Source organism: Serinus canaria, chromosome 1 (assembly GCF_022539315.1).
Source record: "Serinus canaria isolate serCan28SL12 chromosome 1, serCan2020, whole genome shotgun sequence".
Taxonomy (NCBI): domain Eukaryota; kingdom Metazoa; phylum Chordata; class Aves; order Passeriformes; family Fringillidae; genus Serinus; species Serinus canaria.
Genome location: NC_066313.1, coordinates 109,941,018 through 109,964,913, shown reverse-complemented (window position 1 = coordinate 109,964,913; position 23,896 = coordinate 109,941,018). Strand labels below are relative to the sequence as shown.

Sequence of the window (23,896 nt, the reverse complement as noted above, 5' to 3'; positions counted from 1 at the left end):
ATGCAGCCTTTTTGTACTCTGCACCCAAAAAACAAAGGCAGCATGACTTCCATTTTTAGAGCATAATAGAGAATTAATAGAGCATAGAGTATTCTTCAGAGGGGTCCCAGGGGTTAATCTGTCATTTATCTGGAGTCACAGTGCTCATGGAGTACAGTAGGAGATATGCACACACACAGTAAGGTACAGCTTGGTCTTTGACAGTGGCTCCATGGCCAAGGACAGCCCAGTGGCCAGTGGCTCCTCAGGGGTCACTCCTGGGCCTGGCACCACTCAATGTCTTTGTGGGTGACACTGACAGAGGGATTGAGGGCACCCTCAGCAAATTTGCACTGTGTGGGGCAGTTGGCACTGTGGAGGGAAGGGATGGCATCCAGAGGGACCTGGACAGGCTTCAGAGGTGGCTCCCTGGGCACAAACACAGGCTGGGCATGAACAGACTGAGAGCAGCTCTGAGAAGAAAGACTTGGGGCTTTTGGTGGAGGAAAAGCTTGGCATGGCTTAGCCCTGTGCCCCCACAGCCCAAACAGCCAAAGGTGTCCTGGGCTGCATCCAAAGCATGGTGGGCAGCAGGGGAGAGGGGGATTCTGCCCTCTGCCCTGCTCAGGTGAGACCCCACCTGCAGAGCTGCCTCCAGCCCCAGAGCTCTCAACATGAGAAGGATGTGGAGCTGCTGGAGGAGGTCCAGAAGAGGTCACAAAGATGCTCAGAGGGCTGGGGTATCTCTACAATGGAGACAAGCTGAAAGAGTTGGTGTTGTTCAGCCTGGAGAAAGCTCTGGGGAGACCTTAGAACTCCCTTCCTAGGGGAACCTACAAGAAGGACTTTGTGCAGGGGCACGTGACAGGACAAACAGCTTTTAACTGAAATAGGGTAGGGCTAGAGTAAATAATAGGGAGAAATTCTTCCCTATGAGGGTGGGGAGGCCCTGGCACAGGGTGCCCAGAGAAATTGTGGGTGCCCCATCCCCGGAGGTATTCAAGGCCAGGTTGGACATAGAGACTTGGAACAACCTGGTTTGGTGGAAGGTGTCCCTGTCCATGGCAGGGGGTGGAATGAGATGATTTTTAAGGTTCCTTCCAATTCATTCTGTGATTTTGTGATACAATTCTATGTTTCATATCTTTATAAAAACGTTGCAGAGACTTCAACATTTCCCTAGACTGTCAGTTTCCCATTAACACTTTGCCCCTTAAAGACACATCGACTGTAACTACGTGTTTCACAGGAATTTCCTTTTTGCTTTTCAGCTCCCATCACTCTGTCCATCCAGCTGCAGAAGGTGACCAGCAGAACGATCCAGTTCAGCTGGAAACCTCAAGGTGGCAGAGCAGACAGTCCTTACACAGTGAGGCTGCTGGGAGAACAGAGAGAGGAGAAGGAAGAGAGGATCCTAAATGAAACAAGCACTGCCTTTGAAAATCTGCTTTCTGCTCGACGGTACCAAATATCCGTGAATGTTTTAACTTGCTCTAAGAATGTCAGCACCTCCTTGACAGTTCAGACAGGTATTTCCTCTGGAATTTTTTCTTTTTCTGTTAGCAAACCAACACATTCATGGCCTGAACATGAAGCTCTTTTACAATGAGCATCTACCTAGACATGAATAAGCTACATATTTAAATGAATAGGCAAAAGAAGGTCAAACTTTCAGAAATTTAAAGTCAGACTGCAATTTTTTTCAAGGGGAAAAAGAGATCCAGAGCCTCACTTGTCCTCTTGCCAAATCCAAAACTTTCCTGAGCTAGAACCACAGTGGTTCAGTGTTCTAGCCTCTCCCAGCTCCATGTACTCCCAAGCCTTACTTAGCTGAGAAACCAGTTTTAAACAATAACTTCATTTTTCCTGGTTATTCTTTCATATGTTCACAGCTGCTGAAGTCTACAGTGGAACCACTAGGATTACCAATGAAGTTTTCAAGGATGAATATCAGAATAAATCAAGTACAGAATTTAAGGAGTTTGAAAAGAAGTTCATTATGGAGGTATTTTGCTATAAATTCTAAACTAAAATTTTTATTTTCTGATAAGCTTTTCCTAATGTAAATAATCATGACGACCTAGGTATAAATACTTTAAATGGGGGTGGGAAAGATTATGTGATGATTAGAAATGAAGCAGAAGTAATTTTTCACTTATCTTGTCTTCAGAGGCCCTGATTTAAATGAAATTCTGTCTGGAAGTTATAGATATTGTCCTACTGTGAGAGCTGCTTTTATTTGAATCATGGCTAGCATATTGCTATATGTTAAAGAAGAAGAACAGGTACTAACTTAAACCTTTGACCTTGCAGATAACAAAACATCTGCCACCAAAGATACAAGAATTAAAAAATGGAACAAAAATACGTATTGTAATTAACAGCATCAAGGAAGGCAGTGTGATTGTGATCTTTAAGATTGTGTTGGATGTTGGACAAAATATAACAAAATCAGAGATTTCAGATGCTTTTACCAAGGCCCTTAACAGGAGCACAGTATTTCAAGTTGATCTTAAAAACACTTCTGTAGAAGGTATGGATTTGTTCATCACTCTGAACTTAAGCAGTGGTGTGTGTTTTTCACTGATGGTAACGTGGTGAAATGGGATTTGGGTGGGGAAAGGCAAATGGTACTTGGTTTATCTCTTTTTCCAATACTGACTTAAATCTTTGTTCTTCTTGTGTTTTGCTCAACTCCACTGTAGCTTGGAATAGCTGTGAGGCAGGTTCAAATGACTGTGGCCCAAATGCTACCTGCACTGCTGAAGGAGCCACTTATTCCTGTCAATGCAACAAAGGATTCACTGATACAAGTCCTAAAGTTCCAGGGAGAATCTGTCACCAGGATCAACCTCCACGTAACTGCTTTATATAAATTAAAAAACCCAACCCAAACCTTAAAATAATTGCATATAATGTCTTTTCTGACCTTGACCCTCCTTAATTGTTCTATAATTACGTACACTGGCCTTGGAGGGATTGGATTTTGGGTGGTACCACACTTAAATATTTAGGCGCACAATAGAAGAATGTTTTCTGGGCTTGTTTTTTGAAAGCTGTTTATGAAAATAAGAAGCATAAACTTGGTGAACATCAAGATAAATTCTACTCACTGCCTCCAAATTTCTGTTTCACAGAACACACAACTACAGTCTCTCCAAAAACCAATACAACTGGATTTACAGGAACTGCATCTAATTCCGTTTTCACTACCACATTTACGTCAGCACCTTGCAGTAAGTAAATATTTGATACTGAATACTAGAATGAAAATTATCCAATTAGACACAATATTCTTGTTCATTGGTCATATATACTGTGAGGTAAAATTCCTGGATATAATTTTAGAAAGGGAAGCCTGATAAAATCACTGAAAATGCAAATGTCAATCAAGGCAGTTCCTACACCTTGGTAAAACTCTCCTGGACCCAGTAAATATTCACTGGGTGTCTGCTTACAGGCATAAACCACGGTGATAGGTGAGTTTTCTTAACCCTGCTATGAAGCACATCTAATAAATGCCTCTCTACTGCTCTGAACTTAGAATTTTCTGGTGGCATTTTAAAAATCCATCCTCCTGAGGATATCAGGATGAGTCAAATATCAATCCACTTCAGAATGCTCATGTTTTCCTCAATCAGCCTCATCAATTCTCTATTATCCAAAAGCAACATTTTACAACTCTGACCATTTACCACACTTTGCCTGCAGTTGCAAAGGCAAGGAGCAAGCAGAATGTCCCTCATTTGTGTTTTGGAACCATCAAACAAAGTACATTAATGTATGGTTTCTGTCTGTAGAGCAAGTGGTTCACTTCTGCTCTTTTGGGAGAATGAGGTGGAAAACTGAAATTAGCTCCGAAAAAACACACAAGAGTTTATATTGGTTTAATTAATATTTTTCCTTCAATAATAAATGTGTAGAATTACAGATGTGAAATGGGCTGCTCTCAGCTGTTTGAAACTTTCACACTTTGCAGGGACAGTGTCCATCGAAGTTTTGAATGTGACTGGAGAAGAAATAGAGCTCAGCTGGAGCAGCAGCAGCACAGGCAGCCTCTACAACATCTCTGTCAGGGATGGAAAGGAGATTCATACAAGAACTACAAATGAGACAGAAGATGTGATTAAAGACCTGCTTCCTGGCCATGTGTACACCATTTCTGTGGCACTGTCATCTTGTGCTGAGAACAATCCTGCTTCAGTCACTGTCCGAACAGGTACCTCCTCCATCACCCTGGCACCTTTTTAATTCATAGAAACTCACAGTGTCTCGTTGCCATATGATCTGGATTTGATCTCACACACTTTTATTCCTGCAAGTTGACTCATCCCCTTATTTGGATGGGACTGCTTGAATTCAACAGGAGTTTGCAAGAGTAAGAGCTTGCTCTGTAAAATTTCTGATCCTGTTGGATTATTGAACCAGATAATTCTGTACAGAAGTCAGGATATTTTGGTTGTAAATTTACCAGATAATATTCTGGTAGTGTGAAGTTTAGGTTCTACATGCTCTTGTGAATGCAGGCAGTCCTTAATTGTCATTGTTACCTATTTCATTTCATCCTTGGTTATAGACATTAAGGTAAACAGTTTAATTGTGTCTCTGTATTAAAACTGATGCTGCAGGAACATGACACATAATATCCCTCTAAACCAAGGTTTCTCCTTTTAAAACTCCCCATTGGCATCTCCCCCTTAGCCAATCCCTTTAGAAAAAACTTTTGGCACTAAACAAATTACCACTTGGCACTGCATCCTGCTGCTTCTCCATCACTGGAAGAGATCTAAAAGTCAGCCTGTCAAAGGAAGTCACTGGTTTATTTTGGCATGATCCACGTTTGATAAAACTGTGCTGTACTTTATCATTCTTTCCCAGTGGCTGATAAAGTGCTCAGGATTTCTTTTTATATAACTTGAAAGATCTAACTTGACTTTTGGCAATTGTTACTTTCTTCCAGCATTTCTTGACCTCTAAAACATAAATGTCCTTGTTGCAATCATTTCTTGAGTTCTCTGATGGATTGTGTGATTATTCTCAAAACCTTTCTAGGGCAATTATTTTGGCAGTGGACTGTGGGGTTCCTTCTGATGGACTTACCCTCTCTCTTAGTCTTTAGGACCACAAAGCCAAGGAATTCTTATCATTATTTCCATTGAAATATTTCAATTCTTCAGTTCACTGGTTTTCATTTATTACTTTCTCTATTCAAGAAAAATAAAAAATTGTTTCTTTTTGCAATCTGGAGCCATCTGCCCTACCAGAAAATGGTTTGTAAGCTGATTAAAAAGAACAATAAATACCAAGTCATCCATATTTCATGTGAAATTAAAGATTATTTTCAATTCTATGAGAATAGGGATAAAATCCAATGAGCTAACCACATAAAACTTGCAATACCAGCCTTTAATGGGTTTTGACCCTTCATAAATAATTCAGATATTAGCAAGTCCAGACCAGCATACTGAGGTTTTGAGACTCCATGATGGATATCTTTTTGCAAAATAAATTGCAAGTGAATTTAACTTCTGAAAACTTCATCTAGCTTACCTGAGTTGTACAAGCACGTAATAGCACAACCTATATCTTTAGCTCTCATAAGAAATCAGAGTTCTCAGTGCTATTTTAGTGAGCTCTCAAATACCACCTACCCACCCACCACCTGCCTCTCTTTTGATATGCTCCAATTTTATCATTTGCAATTCTAAGTTCTCACTGGGCCAAAGGAACTGCTGCTTGGGTGACTCCTTGGCCATAATTAAAGACTTTCACCTATTCCATACTTTTTTTTATTAGCATTAATAATGCATGCACAGAAGTGATTACCTTGATTTTTACCTTTATTTTGCAGATTCTCGCTCCTGTTTCGAAAGAACTGAGTTTTGTTTAGCACAAAGTACTGGCTGTTCTGACTTAAAAGGCATTGTGTGCTCCAGTAAGTTTATAAACCTCAACATTTGTTTATCCATAACTACAGGGTATTATTTCACAAGATAGTATCTCCCAGGAGTATTTTGCCATCTGCTTTATGATGTCAGTTCACACAGCATCTGAAGTTCACACTTCTTTGGTGAAGAAGCTGCCTCCATCAAACTTCAGTGTCAGCTTCCAGCTCTATTTTAGTCTGGACTTTTCTATGTAAAGCTTTCTTCTTTTGGCTCAGGGCTCATCCACCTACTCAGGAGAATTTAAACTCACTCAGAGCCTTGCAGAGTCTAACAGACTGGTGTTACTTCTGCTGGAATCAATGGGAGAGTGGCTGTTGAATTAGGGAGTGGGATGCACCCTAAATAATACAGGAATGGTGAACAATTCGTGAGGATTGTGATGGCTGACAAACTTGGAGAGAATCAGCTCTGAAGGTTCCAAAGCCAGCCACTGCATTAGATACACATTATACACTTCATTATTATTCATTATTATTATTATTATTATTATTATTATTATTATTATTATTATTATTATTATTATTATTATTATATTATTATTATCTGGTTTCATCAATTCATATTATAAGATAATAAAGTTATTATCTTATAATATATAAAAGATATAAAATTTTATAAACACAAATAAATTTATAATTTTAAAATTAAAATTAAAAAATTTAGAATATATAAATATATAAAATTTTATATGAGATATAAAATTATATCTTATAAGATTATAAAATATAATTCATATTATGGGATAATAAAGTCCAAAGACCAAGTTTGGAGGTAATCCTGGGATTCACCTAATTTTTTCTTCTTTTTTTTTTTATATTTTCCAGATAACGAAGCATTTGCCTGCAGAGTTCGGTTGAAAAACCAGATATTTAATAATACGCTTTATAACTCTGATAGTGAAAGCTATGTAACAGTGTCTGAAAGTCTCAGAGCAGAGGTAAGTTGATACAATCTTTTTTGTCAATGAATGAACTGCAGAAAGGCTTGTGATTAGCAGCCTTAGTCTCCTGCATTCATTGTTAAATCAGGTGAAAAAGAAAAAAGCAGTACAGGAAGCACCAAATCTGCCCAGGACAGAGAGCTTGTTGTCCAGTGAGGAGGGCTACATTCCCTAAGCCATCCTCAAATATAAGTTATTTAGTGAAAGGCACTTTAAAATTCTATTTTTGTAAGGAACATCCCGTTCTGTTTATTTTTTCCCACTTCACTAAACTTATGCCTGTGGAGACAAAAAAAGGGAGTTACTCAAAACCAGCATTTTAGCACAGATTTGGAAACATGAAAGCTTTGTAAGTGAGTACTGTAATTGGCAATACATGGATTATTGGCAATTCACCTCATGGAAATGGCTGCAGGATTGGGCAAAGTATCAAGGGGTCCATCTCAGGGGGAAAATGAGGAGAGAAAGTGGAAGCTTTGAGCCAGTAATGCTGACAGGCAGAAGCATCAGTCTGCCACTCAACTGTCTTTAGCAGCATGTTAAAAAAAAAACCCCTAATAATTTCAACACCTCTCAGGAATCCTGATGTATATCAACCTGCTGAAAAGGTAAATCTACTGTGAGATTGGGGTAGACTGCTTTAAATAGCTAACACAACTATTTTTAGTGTGATGATCTTACCCTTTAGCTAAGAAACTCCACAGATTTCAAAAGCAGTAATTAATTTGTTCTCACCACGCCAACTCAGAGGTAACCTTGTCTTATGACTGCTAACATCTCCACTTCATGGATAGAAAATTTATTTTAGTGGATGCAAAAAGTTTCTTCCAACCTGACTGAATGCAGCAGGAATTGCTTTACTGGCTTTTAATAAGCTTTTACCTCATGCAAAGTGTCAGCTTTTCTTCAAAAAAATGGCAAAATCAAAGAGAGGCTGTACTAACATGATTGAAAATATAGACAATTTCTCTATTGGATTTTTTTCCCCCAGTTTGAATGTTGAACTATTTCCTTTATATTCCACAGTACTTCCACTCTGTAGTTGTAGCTTTGAAATGTTACAGTTTTGCCTGCATAAGTCAGGTTTCCTATCTAGACTGCTCATCAAGTTGAGGAAAAGAAAATAACTTTTGAAGCCTCTGTCCAAAGAACTTAAAGGGATATAAAGTTTAGTGGGGGGTTTATCCCATAGAAAAGATGGAGGCAGAAAACTGAGCAGTGACTCAGATCAAGGTTTGTGATCATCTATGAAAAATAGTAATCTTTCGGACTTTTCAGGTAGAATACCATATTTATCCACAGGGAGAAGATAACTTCTCTCAGTGGGTGGAATCAAATGCCTAATTATCTGAAAAGATTAGTCCCGACAAAAACATTTCAACCAGTCTTACTTAAAAAAGGGGACTGCTTGTTCTTGCTTTGTATCCATATGAAAGCACTAAGCAAAGCTCCACTTTTGGAGATATCAGTGTAATTAATTTGATTTTGATTGATGTCACAGGAGTACACTTGGTTTATGCCAGAATGATTGAGAGGCAAATCACACCCTTGTCTCTCTTTGCAAAGGTATTCTGTTACGTCATGACTTTAAAAATCTGGTGACAAAAATAAATTTTAAACTTCTCACATGAAGTTCTGTGCTGGTAGTGTGTGCAGGACCATGCTTGAAGTTTAGTTGCAGATGTTAAAAAAAGTCAGAGGACACTGAGCATAACTTTAGAAATATTGGGTGCTCTTTGTAGATTCCAAATTTTGTATAGTCAAGGTCCCATATGGGTTTGTGGAGGAGGACAACTTGTTTAAATGCATTATTCATTGATAACTAGCTAAACAGATTGGAGCTTTGGAAGTCAAACTCAGATTTCACATTTTCAATCACAGACAATGCATCACTTTGGAATCCTCTTCCAATGGGTTTTTCATTTGTTATCCCAAAGCAATTGCCTTGAAAGAGTAGTAAGTGAGGAAAATTTCATACCTTAATAAATTTAGTGCAGGATATGTGTGCTCCTGCTCTGCCTCAGCTGACTGACAAGTGGAATAAATATCAATTTCCCCTTGCACAGGTTGTTGAAGCAATGCATGCTGAACTGGGGAATGCCCACTCTGATATTTTGGTGCTGGGGCTAAGACCTGGCAGTGTGATCGCTGATTTTCTCTTCCTGCTGCCAAAAGAAGAAGCCAGGGATGTGGGTGATATAAAGACACTCCTGAGTAATGTATTAAGGAGCAAGTTTGGGAACCAAAGTGAAGTGCAAAGTAAGTGATGCTGAAAGAGCTTCTCATTAATGGTGTGGGGATTAAAGGGTCAGATCTACTGCTGTTAAATTAAGATGATAAATTAACTTCTTTCTTTTAAGAAATGCAAATATTTCAGGTAATCTATTTAAACATTCACTGAGCATATAGTGATTTAATACAGATTATGGACCTATTTTAAAGAGCCATTACACATACCCAGTTCCAGACTCAAAGGATGGGTTCTCTTCACACTAAAGGATCTAAAGATTCTCAAGTTATACCATCCATCCAGCAAATCCTCAGAGCAGCTGTTATGGGTGTCACCAAGAGATCACAAGGACCCTCAGAAAAGATTTCTAGTTAACAAATCTTCACCACATACAGAAACATTTTCAGTATTATTCAAAATTTCAAAGCTGCCAAGCAGTTAAACACAGCTGTCACTTAGGGCTCCAGGATTTTTTACACCCACTTCTTTACTTTTTGTAGCTAACATTCCTAAAATGTGCTTTAAATTTCCAGCTCTGTCTGTTCAGTCATCAACTGACAACAGCTCCTCCTGGAGAGTAGCAGTGATTGTCCTTGGAGTTTTACTTGGAGTTGCATTACTGCTGATTCTGCTGGCAGTACTGTTTTACATCTATGTGAGGAGAAGATCAGGTAAATACTTGGTTGAACCCTCAGGACTCATCGGAATGGTTGTCTACAAGCAATTATAAGATAAACCATCAGTTGCGCTTCAATGTTTTGGGCAAGGCAGAAAATTAATATATTTATCTTATAATTCAATGTTAATTGTGCATAATAACTTAGGATAATTCCACCCTTTCCTTCCCAATGTCCATTGCCAAACTCCTGAGCTTCTAACACCTAATGAATCTTCCTTTAAACAGGTATGGAATTTTCCCCATTGTACACACGGTAGAGTGAGGAACAGAGAAACTTCTCTTCAGCCTATCCTCTATAGGTACTGCAATGACTCCTAACACTGGCAATCTAGAGAGAAAAGACCCAAACTACTCAATACTGTATTTAGGTGACACTGAAAACAGGGTGACTGAGCTGTGGCAGGTCACCTGAATGCTCAACTGAGCCCAGAGTCATCCTGTTGAGTTTTGTGCACTTGCCCGAGGGTGATTCACCTCCCCTGAGACTTTTATCACTGTATAAAATTAGATAGATAGATAGATAGATAGATAGATAGATAGATAGATAGATAGATAGATAGATAGATAGATAGATAGATAGATGCCTTTTTCTCTCCTGTGACTGCAGAATGAGCCCAGGGTAATTAGCATTCCAGCATATGCAGCTTGATTAGGAGTTTGGAGAAAAATGGGATACATCTTAGTTAGGAGTCTAGTGGACCAGAAACTTGATTTGGAGGCTTCTGAATTCAAGGTTTCTTTAATTGCTGGGCTATGAAGAAATAACTGTTTGCAAGTGTCAAATGTGTAGCATGCTAAATTCAGCTGTGCTTTCACAGCATAGTCTCAGAGGTGGGGAAGGCAAACATTGGGTCAGTTTGAGCCAGAAGTATTTCACTCACCTATTTTTGCCTGTCAAAAATGGTTGGCTGATCAAGGACATGCCATATACTGCAGTTTTTTCCTGCTCTTGATAATGCCCAAGTAGAGTCCAGTCCAGTAGAAGCAACTCCTGTGGCATTGGAGCAGACCTTGCTTCAGATTTCTTCTAATTGCTTTAGAACAATTACAAGAAATGCCCTTTACCTTTTCCCACCACTCTTCAGTTCTGGTGAAGTTACATTCTGTTTCTATTGTGGTGCAGTTTTTTCTGCTTGGAATGTGCTGAACAGATGGCAAAGGGGCAGTTTACTGCTCCACATATTTCCAGCAGGATTTATGAGTTTCATTTCACACAAGCTCTCCCTGTATCTGTATATTTTGCCAGTCTGCCTACATTTGGAATTCCTGTTGAGGCACTGAGTATTAACCCATGATGTTGAGGCCCTGGCTCACAGCCCCTGAACACCCCTGGTTTTTGGGGTTAGGTTGTGGTTATTTGGCACACATTAGAGCACATTGGTGCTAGAACTGCAGCACAAGCAGAGTGGAAGTGCACAAGCAGCTCTGCTCTGCTCCCTGTGCAGCCAGCATTCATTCTTCTCATCCCTCCTTCCCTGTGCTGTAACACAGATCCTGGCACAGCCCTGCTGAGGACCCTGTCTGGAACATTATTTTTAGTAGCAGGGACCTATGAAACAGGGTCTTGCATGCCTTGCTCTCCCTTTCCTTCCATGTAGGGTCAACTTGTCTATCCTGATTAAGATCTGGGGTGTGGAGTCACAGACACCTCACTGGTGGGAAGAGAGTGATTAGTATTTAGTTAAACTTATATTATGTGACTTTTAAATATAGCTAGCTCTGGTGTTCCACTCACTGAGTAGTCACTCAACAATGCATTCTGTTAGTAAATACAAGTTCTCCAGGGAGCTCTGCTGAAAATACAAAGAGTGCTCTTGCTTCTGTTAATACTCTTTTATTTCTTTTTTTTTTGAGGGATCTACTTTGAATAGTAAATCCTCATTGTCAGTAAACCTTTCTCATGTCCTTGTAAATAGTGTTAAATAGAGACCATGTACAGCAGGCTTGAACAATGCTGGGACTGTTCATGCAAAATGTATTTAATGTCTTTGGGGGAAAAAAAGTGGTATTTTAAAATATTTTCTCAAAGATGCTTTACAAATAAAATCTTTATTTTTACAATTGTGCATTCTGAAGGAATCTGCTGTTCTTGTTTTGTCATGTAATTCAGAGCCTCTTCTACCTGCAGGGGGGGAGAGGGTGGCCAGTGCAGTCAACGACAGAGTTAACCTTGGTATGATTACATGGAAGGATGATCTCCTGGGGCTAAATTAAACAAGAGAGAAGATCTACTGAATCTATCCTTTTTTACTTTCTACTTCAATAAAAATCCCCCTACCACAACAGTGTGGAGTCTAGACTTGGGAGGAACTCTCTGAAAATGAGAGCAGGAGAAACCAGAGCTCCCCTTTCCGCAGAGGAGCATTTGGGAATGTTCCCTAACAGCATTCAGAGGGGCTCCTCATGCATCTTCCCTTCTCAGAGAGAGGCAAGAAAGTGGCACAGAGAAATAAATGGCTGAGGATAAGACACTCCATTTACTGAGGCAGCTGGCTCCTGTTGGAATCAGTGGGATTTAAGCAATTCCCCCATTTTTGTGTGTCAGGATGTCTGTAACTGAAAAAGGGCATTTTGCCTGTTTCAGACTTGCTTCTTCCCCCCCTGGAACTATGATCTAGAAAAACCTGAGCTACCAATGCCTCCCTGCATGCTGTGATCAAGGCCAAGGTCTTAGGAAATGATGTGTTCTGTTCCTATTGCAACTGAAGAGATGACACTCAAGTCTTCAGCTGACTTTTTTAAACAATTCCATTTTCCCACAATTTATTATTCCAGCTGATGTCAATATCCAAAAGCTTTTTCTTCACAAGTATCGGAAAATCATGGTGCTCTGGAACCAGGACCATGGCCAGTTGTTGCACTGCATTCCCAAGGGCACGGGCAGTTTGGGACTGGATAAAGCCAAGCTTGGGAAGAGAAGGTTGTGCACTTGCCATCTTCTATCCAACTGAGATTATTTAGGCTGGGGAGATGCCATCTTCTATCCAACTGAGATTATTTAGGCTGGGGAGATGCCATCTTCTATTTAACTGAGATTATTTAGGCTGGGGAGTTGCCATCTATCTAACTGAGATTATTTAGGCTGTGCTAGGAATTTCCCTTAGTGCCTCTGTTAATGTAGATTCATGATGGAACAACACCTTGAAAGGAAGAAAGCAACAGGACAAGCTCTCAGACTTACCCAAGTAGGGCTGGGGAACACTGGGAATGCCAAGTCTGTCCTGCTGTCCCCCAGCCTGTGACAAGCCAGGTGCCAGAGGAACAGAAGGAACTGGGGATCAACACAGGGAAGCCACAGGGCCAGAAGTTCCCTCTGCAGGGAGCTGGATCTGCCATGTGCTGGAAGAAAGACTGGAGTGAGACACTAAAGGGTCTGAAGACACTCAAGTGACACAAACCAGCAACAAGAAGGGTCCAAGTCTCAAAAAGCAGAGCAATGTGCCTTCCCCAAATTTAGCTGCTTGCTTCCCTCTCCTCAAACAGCAAGGAAGGGCTGTAGGACTTCAGGACATCCCAAGCACAGAATGAACTATAGCCTAAGGAGTGTTTGTGTGCCCCCAGCACGGCCTGGGAAAAGAAGCTGGGGGATTTGGGACTGGCAGCTGGTGCACGGAAACAGGCATGAGCTGCTGAGACATCAGCCAGCCCCCTCCTCAGGCCCACATTCCCTGCACTGGACACTGCAGGGCTTTACCACTGGCTGTGGTTGGTCCTCATGATTGACTTTGGAATAAAAAAACCTGCTGACATCAGCTTCTAACTGTACTAGTGTGGAAAAAACCCCCCAGAAGCAGAAGTATTACTGTTGGTAATCCAAGTAGACCTGTGTCATTTTAGTCACTTTTATGGGAGCTGGGCTGTCCAAGGGCATTGCATTCTGGGAACCTAAATCAATAACATCCCTGTTTAGCTACCATTAATTAGATCAAGCTGGTGTATCTGCCTGCTGGAAAGCCAGTTTTCCCTTTCTGAGCAGATCCAGACTGTGCTGCTGCTGAAAAGGAGTTAAACTTTTTTTTTCATGTATACACACCCACCTGCCAATTGTTTCCAGCTAACTGGTTCTTTAAAGGACTCTGTTTCTGAACAGTTAAAAAAAATTAGGGCTGTGCTCAACTTCTGGTCAGAAAGCTTGCTGTGGAAAACTGGGATTTGTCCAGCTCGCATCCACTTTGCTGTCCCGTGGCCCCACTTAAAATTTGTCCTGAGAAACTGAAGGTCTTTTGAGCTGTAGGTTAAACCTGTCTCCATTCCTCTTGCTGTGGGGGACAAATTTATTTTTCTTGAATAGAGAAAGTAATAAATGAAATATTGAATATTTGTGAAATTGGGCTAGAAACTATAGCAACAATTGATGTTTTAATTAAGGGATATTTAAGCTGTTGTTGCTGGTGTTGTACATGCCCTGTTCTAATCTCTCATGATCCTGTGCTGGCAGCACAGGTTAGGCAGGATTAGAAACGACTCAAAATGATTTTAGGATGGCTTGGTCCTGTCAGTGGTTGAGGCATTTCCTACACCAACAGCGGACTCACAGAAGACAAGTTCAGCTTCGTTTTCTGCACTCCTGTGCTCTCCCAGTTTGGCTGAGTTGCTGCAGTGAGTCAGTGCAGCTGTGGGATCCCACAGCAGATGTGCACAGCCAACAAAAAAAATTATTTAATGGATTAATTGGAAAAGGGGATATGTGTGAGTGGGCTGACTTCAAAGCTATCTCACTGCCAGTTATTCCTTCTCAAATTTCAGCTTCATAAAGAAACTTTTTTTTTTTAAATTAAATTTGAGGCTGAATGATTAAAACACCACATCTGAGCCCCCATAAATCCTGTCAACACCTTGACTGGACATGGAAAACGCTCCATCCAGGAAGGTGTGGGATCTGAAAGAGCTGCACTGTGCAGCAGGAGCCAGCAGATAGCGCTCCCTGTGCCAGCATCAGCTGCTCCAAGACCTGTTTGCACCAAAATCTTCACTAATTCACCCATTTTTCGCTCAGCTATAGGGCAGCCTGGAAACTCACTTCCTTCCAATGGCTTAAGTGCACTTCAGTTCTCTCTTCAAGCCGTGCCTTCTTCCCCAGCACGTGAAATGCCCTGAGTTTGGGGAATTAATAACTTTAATTGCTCTGGAGAGGTGGCACAGAGCAAGGAGAGGTTGGGTACACCTTTGGAGCTGCACATCCTGCAGGTGACCCTGGGCACACCAGGGGAGCACATCCTGCAGGTGACCCTGGGCACACCAGGGGAGCTGCACATCCTGCAGGTGACCCCTGGACACACCAGGGGAGATGCACATCCTGCAGGTGATCTTGGACACATCTTTGGAGGTACACATCCTGCAGGTGACCCTGGGCACACCAGGGGAGCTGCACATCCTGCAGGTGTGACCCTGGCTGTGCCCTGGCAGCAGCTCTGTGGTGGCACAGGCATAAGGAGCTATGCAGGTCGCACATGCTCTTAGGCTCCTGGGGGAATTACAGTCAAAAAGGAAGGGATAAAGGTGTCTGTGGGAATCTCAGCACGATCCTACCTGTCTCTCTGAGCATCTAAATACTAGCCTAAAGCACAGCCCTGAACCCTCAAAAATACTTGAAGAAAAAGGGGTTTTTTGCTCCACAAACTCTTCTTCCACCTTTTTACATTTTGGGGGGTTTTTTGCATTCTGGTTTGGTGTGAGGTGAAATGAGGACATCACAACTCAAGCTGTTAGTCACCTGCCTCCCCCTGAGGCACTGATGTGGTTGTTGGACACTACCAAAGCCACCTCATCGTCACTGTGGTCAGATATTGACAGCAGCTCCTAAACTTTTATTTGTCTCATAGCTACAGTAAACTATTCAACTCATTAAAAGGTTAATTGCCTATGAAATACATGTGAAATCCTAATTTGATTTCTCATAATCAGAAACCTTAAGCAGCCTATGGGCTCTTTATTTTTTCAGTTGTTCCTTGTGAAGATTTTCACATTGGATTCAGGGAACCAACAATTTAAGTAAATGAATATTACAAAAAGATATAATTTCATGACCATGGCCAAATTATCTGTGAAGAAAATACCCCATGAATCAAAAATGTAATTAAACATTAGCTTTTGGTAATTAAAAAATGAGATATTTCAACTGTCACTTTTCTTCACTGTCAGGTCATTTCCCATGTCTCATTATTCCCCTTGTTTAAGGACAGGGATAGCTGCAGAGAGCAGCTATTGAGTATCACATACAAAAGGCTGAATAGTGTGCCATTAGTTATTAAACCCTAATTAATGTTTAAGGAAAAGATCATTTTTTTTTCTTCCCTTCTGCTGGATGGTGCCTAAATCTGTGCCTGGTACTCACTGAATCAATGCCTGGAATAGGGAAATAGGAGCATGGATGGGCAACAGATGCCAGCAGGAGGCCACCAGGAGGGTCACTGCTGTGGTGCTCAGCTACAGGACACATCTTAGGTTGTAAGATGTGGTTGGGGGTGTGTATTCTATCAACATCCGTGAGAGCTGGGGCAGTTCTCTGCTGTTCATGGGGCAGGTTTTTCTTTATCCCCACAGCCAATCCTCCCTCCAGGAGATCTCTGCTGTCCATGGCCAGGGAGTGTCCCTGCAGGGCTGATCAAATTCCACCATCCCATGGGAGATGCTCTGCCCAGGGGAGGAGCCAAGCATTCCTACCTGGATCCAATCTGCCCTGGGAACAGCCCAGCAGCCTTTGCCCCCTGCATTCCCAGAGGAGCAGCTTTCTGCTGCCCTGCATTCCCAGAGGGAGAGCAGGCCCATCTCCAGCAGCCCTGGAGCTGCAGAGGAAAACTCCCCCCTTGTGCAGGATCCCTGCTCCAGCAGAGCCACAGCTGGCACTGCAGGAGGGCTGAGCCCCCCTGGGATGGGACTGTGCCACCAGCCTGAGCCCTCCTGGGATGGGACTGTGCCACCACCCTGACCCACAGGGGGCCAGGGCATGCTCTGACTCTGGCAGTGACTTTTTTTTTTTTGTACTATTACATTTGTATTTTTAAATTTTCCTATTAAAGAACTATAGGGATAGTTCTATAGGGATAGAACTCCTATTCCCTATCTTTACCTAAGAAACCTTTAATTTCAAAATTATGACAATTCAGAGGAGGGGGTTTGCATTTTCCATTTCAGGGGAGGCTCCTGCTTTCCTTAGCAGACACCTGTCTGTTCAAACCAAGACATGACACAGGTGTTGTGCCATAACCCTCCAGCCATGGGCTAGTGAACAGCCCTAAAGTTCCAAAGGGATAGGCAGAACAATCTCTTGTCTCTCCTTTCTGTCTTTCCAGAAGAAATGGACTTGGGAGGAGCAGCTTATCCTTGGCCTGGGGGCTGCCACCCAGCAGGGCTACCCAGGAGGAAGGAGACCTTGCAGGAATCACAGCTTTGAGTTCTCCCAGGGATGCAGGGATGTGTTTGCTGTGGGTGTGATGCTGTGGCAGGGATGAAGCTTCTGTCTTGCCTTGGGCTGGCCTCTGCTGTCAAAAGAGAAAAATGAGCACCTCCAGGGCATGATTCATGTGCCCTGTGTTGTGTGTCTACTTCAGAGGAGATGAAATCTCCCAGAAATGGCTGTTTCTCTCCCTTGTATCTGAAGGAAGCATACAGCAACATGATCTACATCATAGCACAGCTTCAGCAGCTCAGAAAAAGATTCCTTTCCCACCCTCCATGACTTGGAAGAAGGTACCAGCTTTGTCTGTCATGCCAACACCTGGTGAGGAGGGTCAGCAGATCTGTGGCATTATAGGCATAGGCAGAACATTATTTTGTTTCATGAAGAAAGAGCAGGAGATTTTGCAAGCAAGGGAAGTTCAGCAGCAGCAATCAGGGAGGCTGTGGCTCTGCAGGTACACAGGTGGCACTAGAATTTTTCTCTGTTTTCCAGGATTTTGCCAAAAGGGTCTATTTACCCCTTCTTCTTTCATAACTGGTGTTTTTCCTCCCCTCTTTGTTTTGAGTATCACAGAATCACAGAATAATTTAGATTGGAAAAGACCTCTAAGGTTGTTGAGTCCTGCCTGTGCCCAATCCCACCTTGTCAACAAGCCCAGAGCACTGAGTGCCACATCAAGTTGTTCCTCAAACATCTCCAGGGATAGTGACTCTACCACCTCCTGAACAGCCCTGACCAACCCTTTCCATGAAGAAATTTCTCCTATTGAGCAGCCTGAACTTTCCTGGTTCAGCCTGAGGCCTCTTCCTCTAGTTCTAAATAACTGTATAAATGGGATGGCTCTGACTAACAAGATTTTGGTCTTGTGTGGGATAGGATATAGATCCTTTACATCCCATATCCATCTCACCATGCCTGCTGAATGCATCTTGACCTCAACAAACACACATTACAGAAAATGCACTATTGCACATGCCCTCATCCTCCTTGCATGCAGAGCTGCAGCCTGATCTTGTGTTTTGGCAAAGACTGAGCAACTCAGGAGGAGAGGGGAAGACAGAAAAAAAAAAAAAGATTAAAGCAAGGATAAGCTGAAAAATTGTTTAATGCCAAATTAGTGTGTGCTGGCTGAACTAAGAAAATTTAGGAGGGCTGTGACTGCTTCCCTCTTCATGGCAGGTCAGTGCCCAGGCTCCTACACAGAGCCCTGGGAGCAGCAAGAAAACAGGGATGTGCTGTGACTGAGAGCCTGACAGGAGACACCTGCTCTGATTCTCACTGCCAGCAACCTGCCTGCCTCAGACAAGCAGCTGGCAGCAGGGTGGCTCAGCTGATACTGAGATGGAAACCAGATAAACCCCTCCTCTTCCTTTTTTAAAATATATTTTGTCTAGGTACAAAGGTTTGTGGTTGGCCTGTTGCTAACAATGAGTGTCCTCATTTCTAGTAAGAAGTGCTGAAAAGAGAATAGATCTGCAGTTTTACGCCATGCTTGAAAATGCCCTTTTCTTTGAGTTGTTCAGTCTCATGCCAGGAACTGGTTCCTGCTTTGTTGTAACTACTCTGTACTCGGGTTGTCCTTAATGCCTTTTGCAACATGAGGGTGCAAAGGCATGTCAGGTATTTACAGTTCTCTCACAGGAAAATATGCTCTAGGCTGTCACTGCCAAAAAAAAACACCAAAAAAAACCACAAGCAAAAACTTTAGCAAAGGAAGCTCTTGGGTCACTGTAAAGAGGAATCTGATTTTGTTCAGCATGTGTAATGGTAGAAGTGACTGATATCCTAAATATGAGGAAACTGAGATTTCTGCTGTGTCCTGCAACTTGTGTTGCAATTGTCTCTGTCTTGTTCTCTTTTATTAAATGATATCTCCAAGGGTAGCCAGAAACAGTTGCCCTTTTCATTCTCTACATTGCACAATGCAGTCTGTAATTATTTCACTATGACTTTAATAGTTTTTCTTACGTTAAGGATATAATCATCACATATCATGATTTATTTATTCATTTATTTATTTAATTGACTACTCAGTTCTTAAAAGAGCTGAAAGAATTGAGGGACTTAAAAGAGAGTGAAATTGCTATTCAGTTTCGGAATTACCTCTGACACGGACTCAAGATTACAGAACTAGGTGTCATTTTTTCTAGGCCAAAAACATGCCATTGGAAAACTGCCAAATTCAAATGGCTCTGCAGGATCCTGCTTGATTTCCTGTCAGCTCAGACTGGCCAGGGAGGCTGCAGGTGTCAGCCTCCAATCTGCTTCAAATAGGATGGTGGGGAGCTCAACAGTGAAAAGTTCCCTGAGGATCCTTCCTTCCCTAACCCTCTTCTCCTCCTCCCCTTACCTTCCCAAATAAAGGCTCTACAAAACTGGAAGAGTATCTTGAATAAAATTATGCTAGAGATGTTTCCATTAGTCTCTGGGGCTGTCATAGCAATCTGGCCTGTCCTACTTAAAACAGGTGTCTGAGCAAAGTCTGAAGAACTGCTGTGAAAATTTGGGATGCCCCGTGTGTGCTCCTGCCCTTAACAGCACACCCTGCTGCCATGGAACATTTGTTACACCATGAGCACGTACATGACTGGCTGCAAGGAGATTCTCACCACAGGTGCTACATCTGGAAACTCCAGATGTCCACAGAGCATGCACAGGTGAGGTAGAAAGTCGATCTAAATGGTTCAAAACAGAAAAAGGAAAGAGAGATGTTTGCTGTCCATGCACTGTGCAGAGTGCACCTTGCTGGAAATAAAAGGAGAAAGATTTTTAGCTGTTGTCTGCAGCTGTCAGTGCTGAACCCACACTGGAATTTTAAAAAGTATTGATTTGGTAACTTTTAAAAATGTTGTGCTCAACACAGGGTAGCTGTGTATTTTCTGTCTTACTAGATCAGAAGCCAGTGGCTGCAGAGGCACCACTGATGCCAGTTCTTTTCAGAGGATAGAATAGAATTCTATTTACATTTATATTCTATTTCTTTTGTATTCCAGAATAGAATAGAATAGAATAGAATAGAATAGAATAGAATAGAATAGAATAGAATAGAATAGAATAGAATAGAATAGTTTGGGCTGAAAGGGACATTAAAGATCATCCAGTTCCAACCCCCTGCCGTGGCCAGGGCCACCTTCCTCCAGACCAGCTTGCTCAGATCCCCATCCAACCCAGCCTTGAGCACTTTGAGGGATGGGGCATGCACACCTTTATATGTGACTCAGCTACATTCTTGGGAGGTTTGAATTAGTATCCTGTCCTAATCTGTCCCACACTGTACAGTATCATAAAATAACATAAATAGTTTAGCAACAGGTAAAATAACATCCCTCAAGGCATTTATGACTGGGAAAGCTTCTAATGGGCATGTTTTGATTAAGATTGCACTGGAGGCACTGTTAGGCCTGAAGAGATTAAATATTTGAATCAGTGATTTGGAAGTAAATATAACTCCTCTGCTGATTAAGGTGTGTGACTTATGCAGAATGGTAAACAAAGAGGCAAGAACGGCTGCAATGCAACAATCTTGACTTCTTGATAAGCTTGACTCACTTTAGTGAAAAGTATTTAAGCAGCTGAGTGCCCAAATGCACTTTTAAGAATCAGGAATGAAGGCCATGAGTCCAGAACAGGAGGCTGAATCTCCCATCAGGAATGGATTCAGCAAAGGATTTGGCAGTGGGAGGAAAAGCAGGTCAGCCTGAGCTCCCCCACAGTTACATTGTGGCCAAAAAAGGTTAATGGGATGCTTGGATTAACAGTGCACTAGCAGGGCAGGAGATGTTAACTCTGAATATGGCATTAGTGGGATCAGCACTGAAATGCTACATCAGGTTTTGGCACTGATTGCTAAAAAGAAAGGCTGGGAAGGTGCTAAAAACGAGCTTCAAATGATTGGATGGCTGGAGAAACTGCCACAAAGGGAGCCCTGAAGGGTTCTGTGCATTTTGTTTGTACTAAAAAAACCCCCAAAAAACCCACAAGAACAAAAGACTGGACACAACTTCATTATGTCTTCGCTGTTATTATGAGGTATTTACCTTCTTGGGACCAGGAGAGGAAAAAGCATCAACCTGCAAAGGGCTTTTAAACCTGGTTAAACACACATGTAACCAATTAACTGGAAATTGGGGTAGGTATGTAAATACTCTACAGGCTATTTTATAGCAAATGACAAACTGGGGGGGGGGGGGGGGGGGGAAACTGTTAAAGATAATCTTGCACTCCTTTGATTTGATACCTTCACATAAAGCCAGGAGAGAGAAGAGAGCTGAACATTGCTGACCCACAGGGAGTAACTGCATGGCTGAAGGACTGTGGGGATTCCAGGGAGCAGATCAGCAGCTATGGCCAGGCGTGACCTGTGAGGGAGCGGGGCTGTGCTCGGTGCATGAGGCGCTGGGGCTGCCCTGCTGAGGGAGCGGAGTCGTTGCCGCGCTGCAGCGGGGCCGCTGCGGCGGGCCATGGCTGTGTGCGAAGTTGTGTGTCGGGAGTGTCTGGGCAGGGAGAGTTGTGCAGGAATTGTGGGAGCGCGAGTGCAGGGCTGGGGCAGGAGTTGGGGGCAAGCGACGGAGCGCGTGTCGGTGTTGTTCGGGGTGCGGGGCGTGAGGGGCAGGCGGGTGCGGTGTGATTGTGTGAGGGGTGGTGGGTGTGAGCAGGAGAGGCGGTGCGGGGTGGAGCGGGGTGTGTGCGGGTGGTACGGGGTGTGTCGGGGGCGGTGTGGGGGCATGGAGGTGTGTGTGAGGGTTGTTGTGTGTGTGTGGTGGGCTTGGAGGCAGGCGGTGAGGGCTGCGGTGGGGCTTGGAGGCGTTGTAGCAGTGAGAACATGGGAGCGGTGTGGGAATAGTGGGGGAGACGGGAGAAAGGGGAAGATGCCGTCAAAGCCGGGCCTTGGGGCGAGGCCTTGGGGCAGGAACGAGTAGCCCGGCTGAGGAAGGCGGAGCGGTGCCAATGCTTGGCTCAGAGTCTTGCGGCGCTGCTCCGACAGCTTTAGTCGTCCACGCGTTCGAAACCAACCTCTGCCAGCTTCTAAAGCTCCGCTACGGCTTGCGCCGCCCCGTGGGGTAGCCGCACCTTGGCCCAGCTGCGCAACATCGCCTCCTTTAGCGGTTGAGGGCAGCCTTGTGCAGTGTCCTCTACGTGCGGAGAGACAGAACTGAGAACGCCGTGGTTGAATGAGCCTTCAATCCACAGCACCGCCGACAATCTCAGCAATGCAACACTGCAAACCAGCTCTGTGCCCCGCCCAAGCGGGAGCCGAAACTCACGCGGCTCCTGCAGCGGACGGGCTCTTCCAATCTACCACTATGGGAGACAAAAATCTCCCTTTTTCTTACGGTTCATTCTTCTCTTACACTATCCTACTCATGCTTGCCTTTTCTCTTCTCCCTTTTGCTCCACTGCACACTCACACCTACCCCATGACACAAACCCACAGGCTCACAATCAAGACTGCAATCAAACCAGCATTTTTTTTCCACAAGAGCCTCTTCAAAGCTGTGTCCTTTACACTTTTATTTCCTTAGAATAAGAATTGACAAGAGCCATAAGACTTTTTGATGGTGATTCCAACCCCCCCACCCCCTTTTATTTCCCTTGATGATAAATAAACCAACAAAAAAACTGGGGCTGGGCAGAAAAAAACCCAACAAACATACTCCACAAGCCATCCAAACCACCTTGTGTTTTCAAATGCCAAAATCATCCTCTGTCCACCACAAATTTCTTTTGTTGGAGTTTTGTTCCAGCAAATCATTGCATGAAAATTTCACAGTGGGCAGTTTTTGCTCTCAGCTTGACTCTTTAGGAAGATTTCTCCTAAAATCTTTTCCAGAAAACTCCTTCAACTCTGCCCATACCAGCTTACATTAACAGCAATTTGCAAATTGGTCAGCCTGGGGTACAGTTTGAGTGAAAATTCCATCTAAAATATTTTACCTTTTACAGTTCTAACTTTCTTTTTCCCATCTGCCTCCTCCACTCTCTTGCTGCACTTTTCCCACGTGTTGTATCCCAGCACTGAAGTCCACTGTGGCCTTTGCATTTCCTGAGGCTGCAGCACTTCTACACATGAACCAGTTCTTGCAGAGACACTCGAGCTAGCAGTGCTGCACTAAAATGCACTTCAAATAAAGCCAGGACAGGGAAGAGAGCTGAACATTGCTGATTCCCACAGGGAGTAACTGCATGGCTGAAGGACTGCTGGGATTCCATGGAGCAGAGTAGCAGCTATGGCCAGCTATGACAGGTTTGTGACACATGCCAGTCCATCAGTGGCCAAATGTGCAGGAATTAGGAGCAGCTCATTGTGAAAGGCTTTCATGTCATTTCTGTGCACTGACCAAGGAAGTCAGGCACTGACTGAATTCCAGCTGAGATGTTTGTGACGGTGCCAAAGAATTTGCAGGATTCCAAGCTCACCACTCTCCAGCCTTTCTTGGCTGTGCCAGGGACTCCAAGGAGCTCATCTCTCCAAACTGACACACTGTCACTCCAATAACCAGGACAAATCTGAGTGTGGTGCAGGGCCTGCACTTTGGCTCCCTCCTGGGCAATGACTGCTCTGCCTCCTTGGGAACCTCCCTGCTGAGCAGGCACCTTGTGCAGAGGGAATCACACTGGAAAATCTCAAATCTTCTGTTCTTCTGCTGCCAGTCATTTCCAAAAACACCTGAAGCAGACAGGCTGGAAAAGCACTCCTTTTCTCCTCATGTGGAGCATCAGA

The 23,896-nt window shown here is 43.1% G+C and overlaps 1 long non-coding RNA gene across 1 annotated transcript; it reads left to right on the top strand.

Moving 5' to 3' along the window:
* The first annotated feature begins 6,137 nt into the window (after positions 1-6,137).
* Positions 6,138-10,139, top strand: LOC127060812 (uncharacterized). The gene is made up of 5 exons (XR_007780151.1): positions 6,138-6,341; positions 6,752-6,864; positions 8,934-9,126; positions 9,631-9,768; positions 10,002-10,139. It is a non-coding gene; the product is annotated as an uncharacterized LOC127060812 (long non-coding RNA).
* The last annotated feature ends 13,757 nt before the right edge of the window (positions 10,140-23,896 follow it).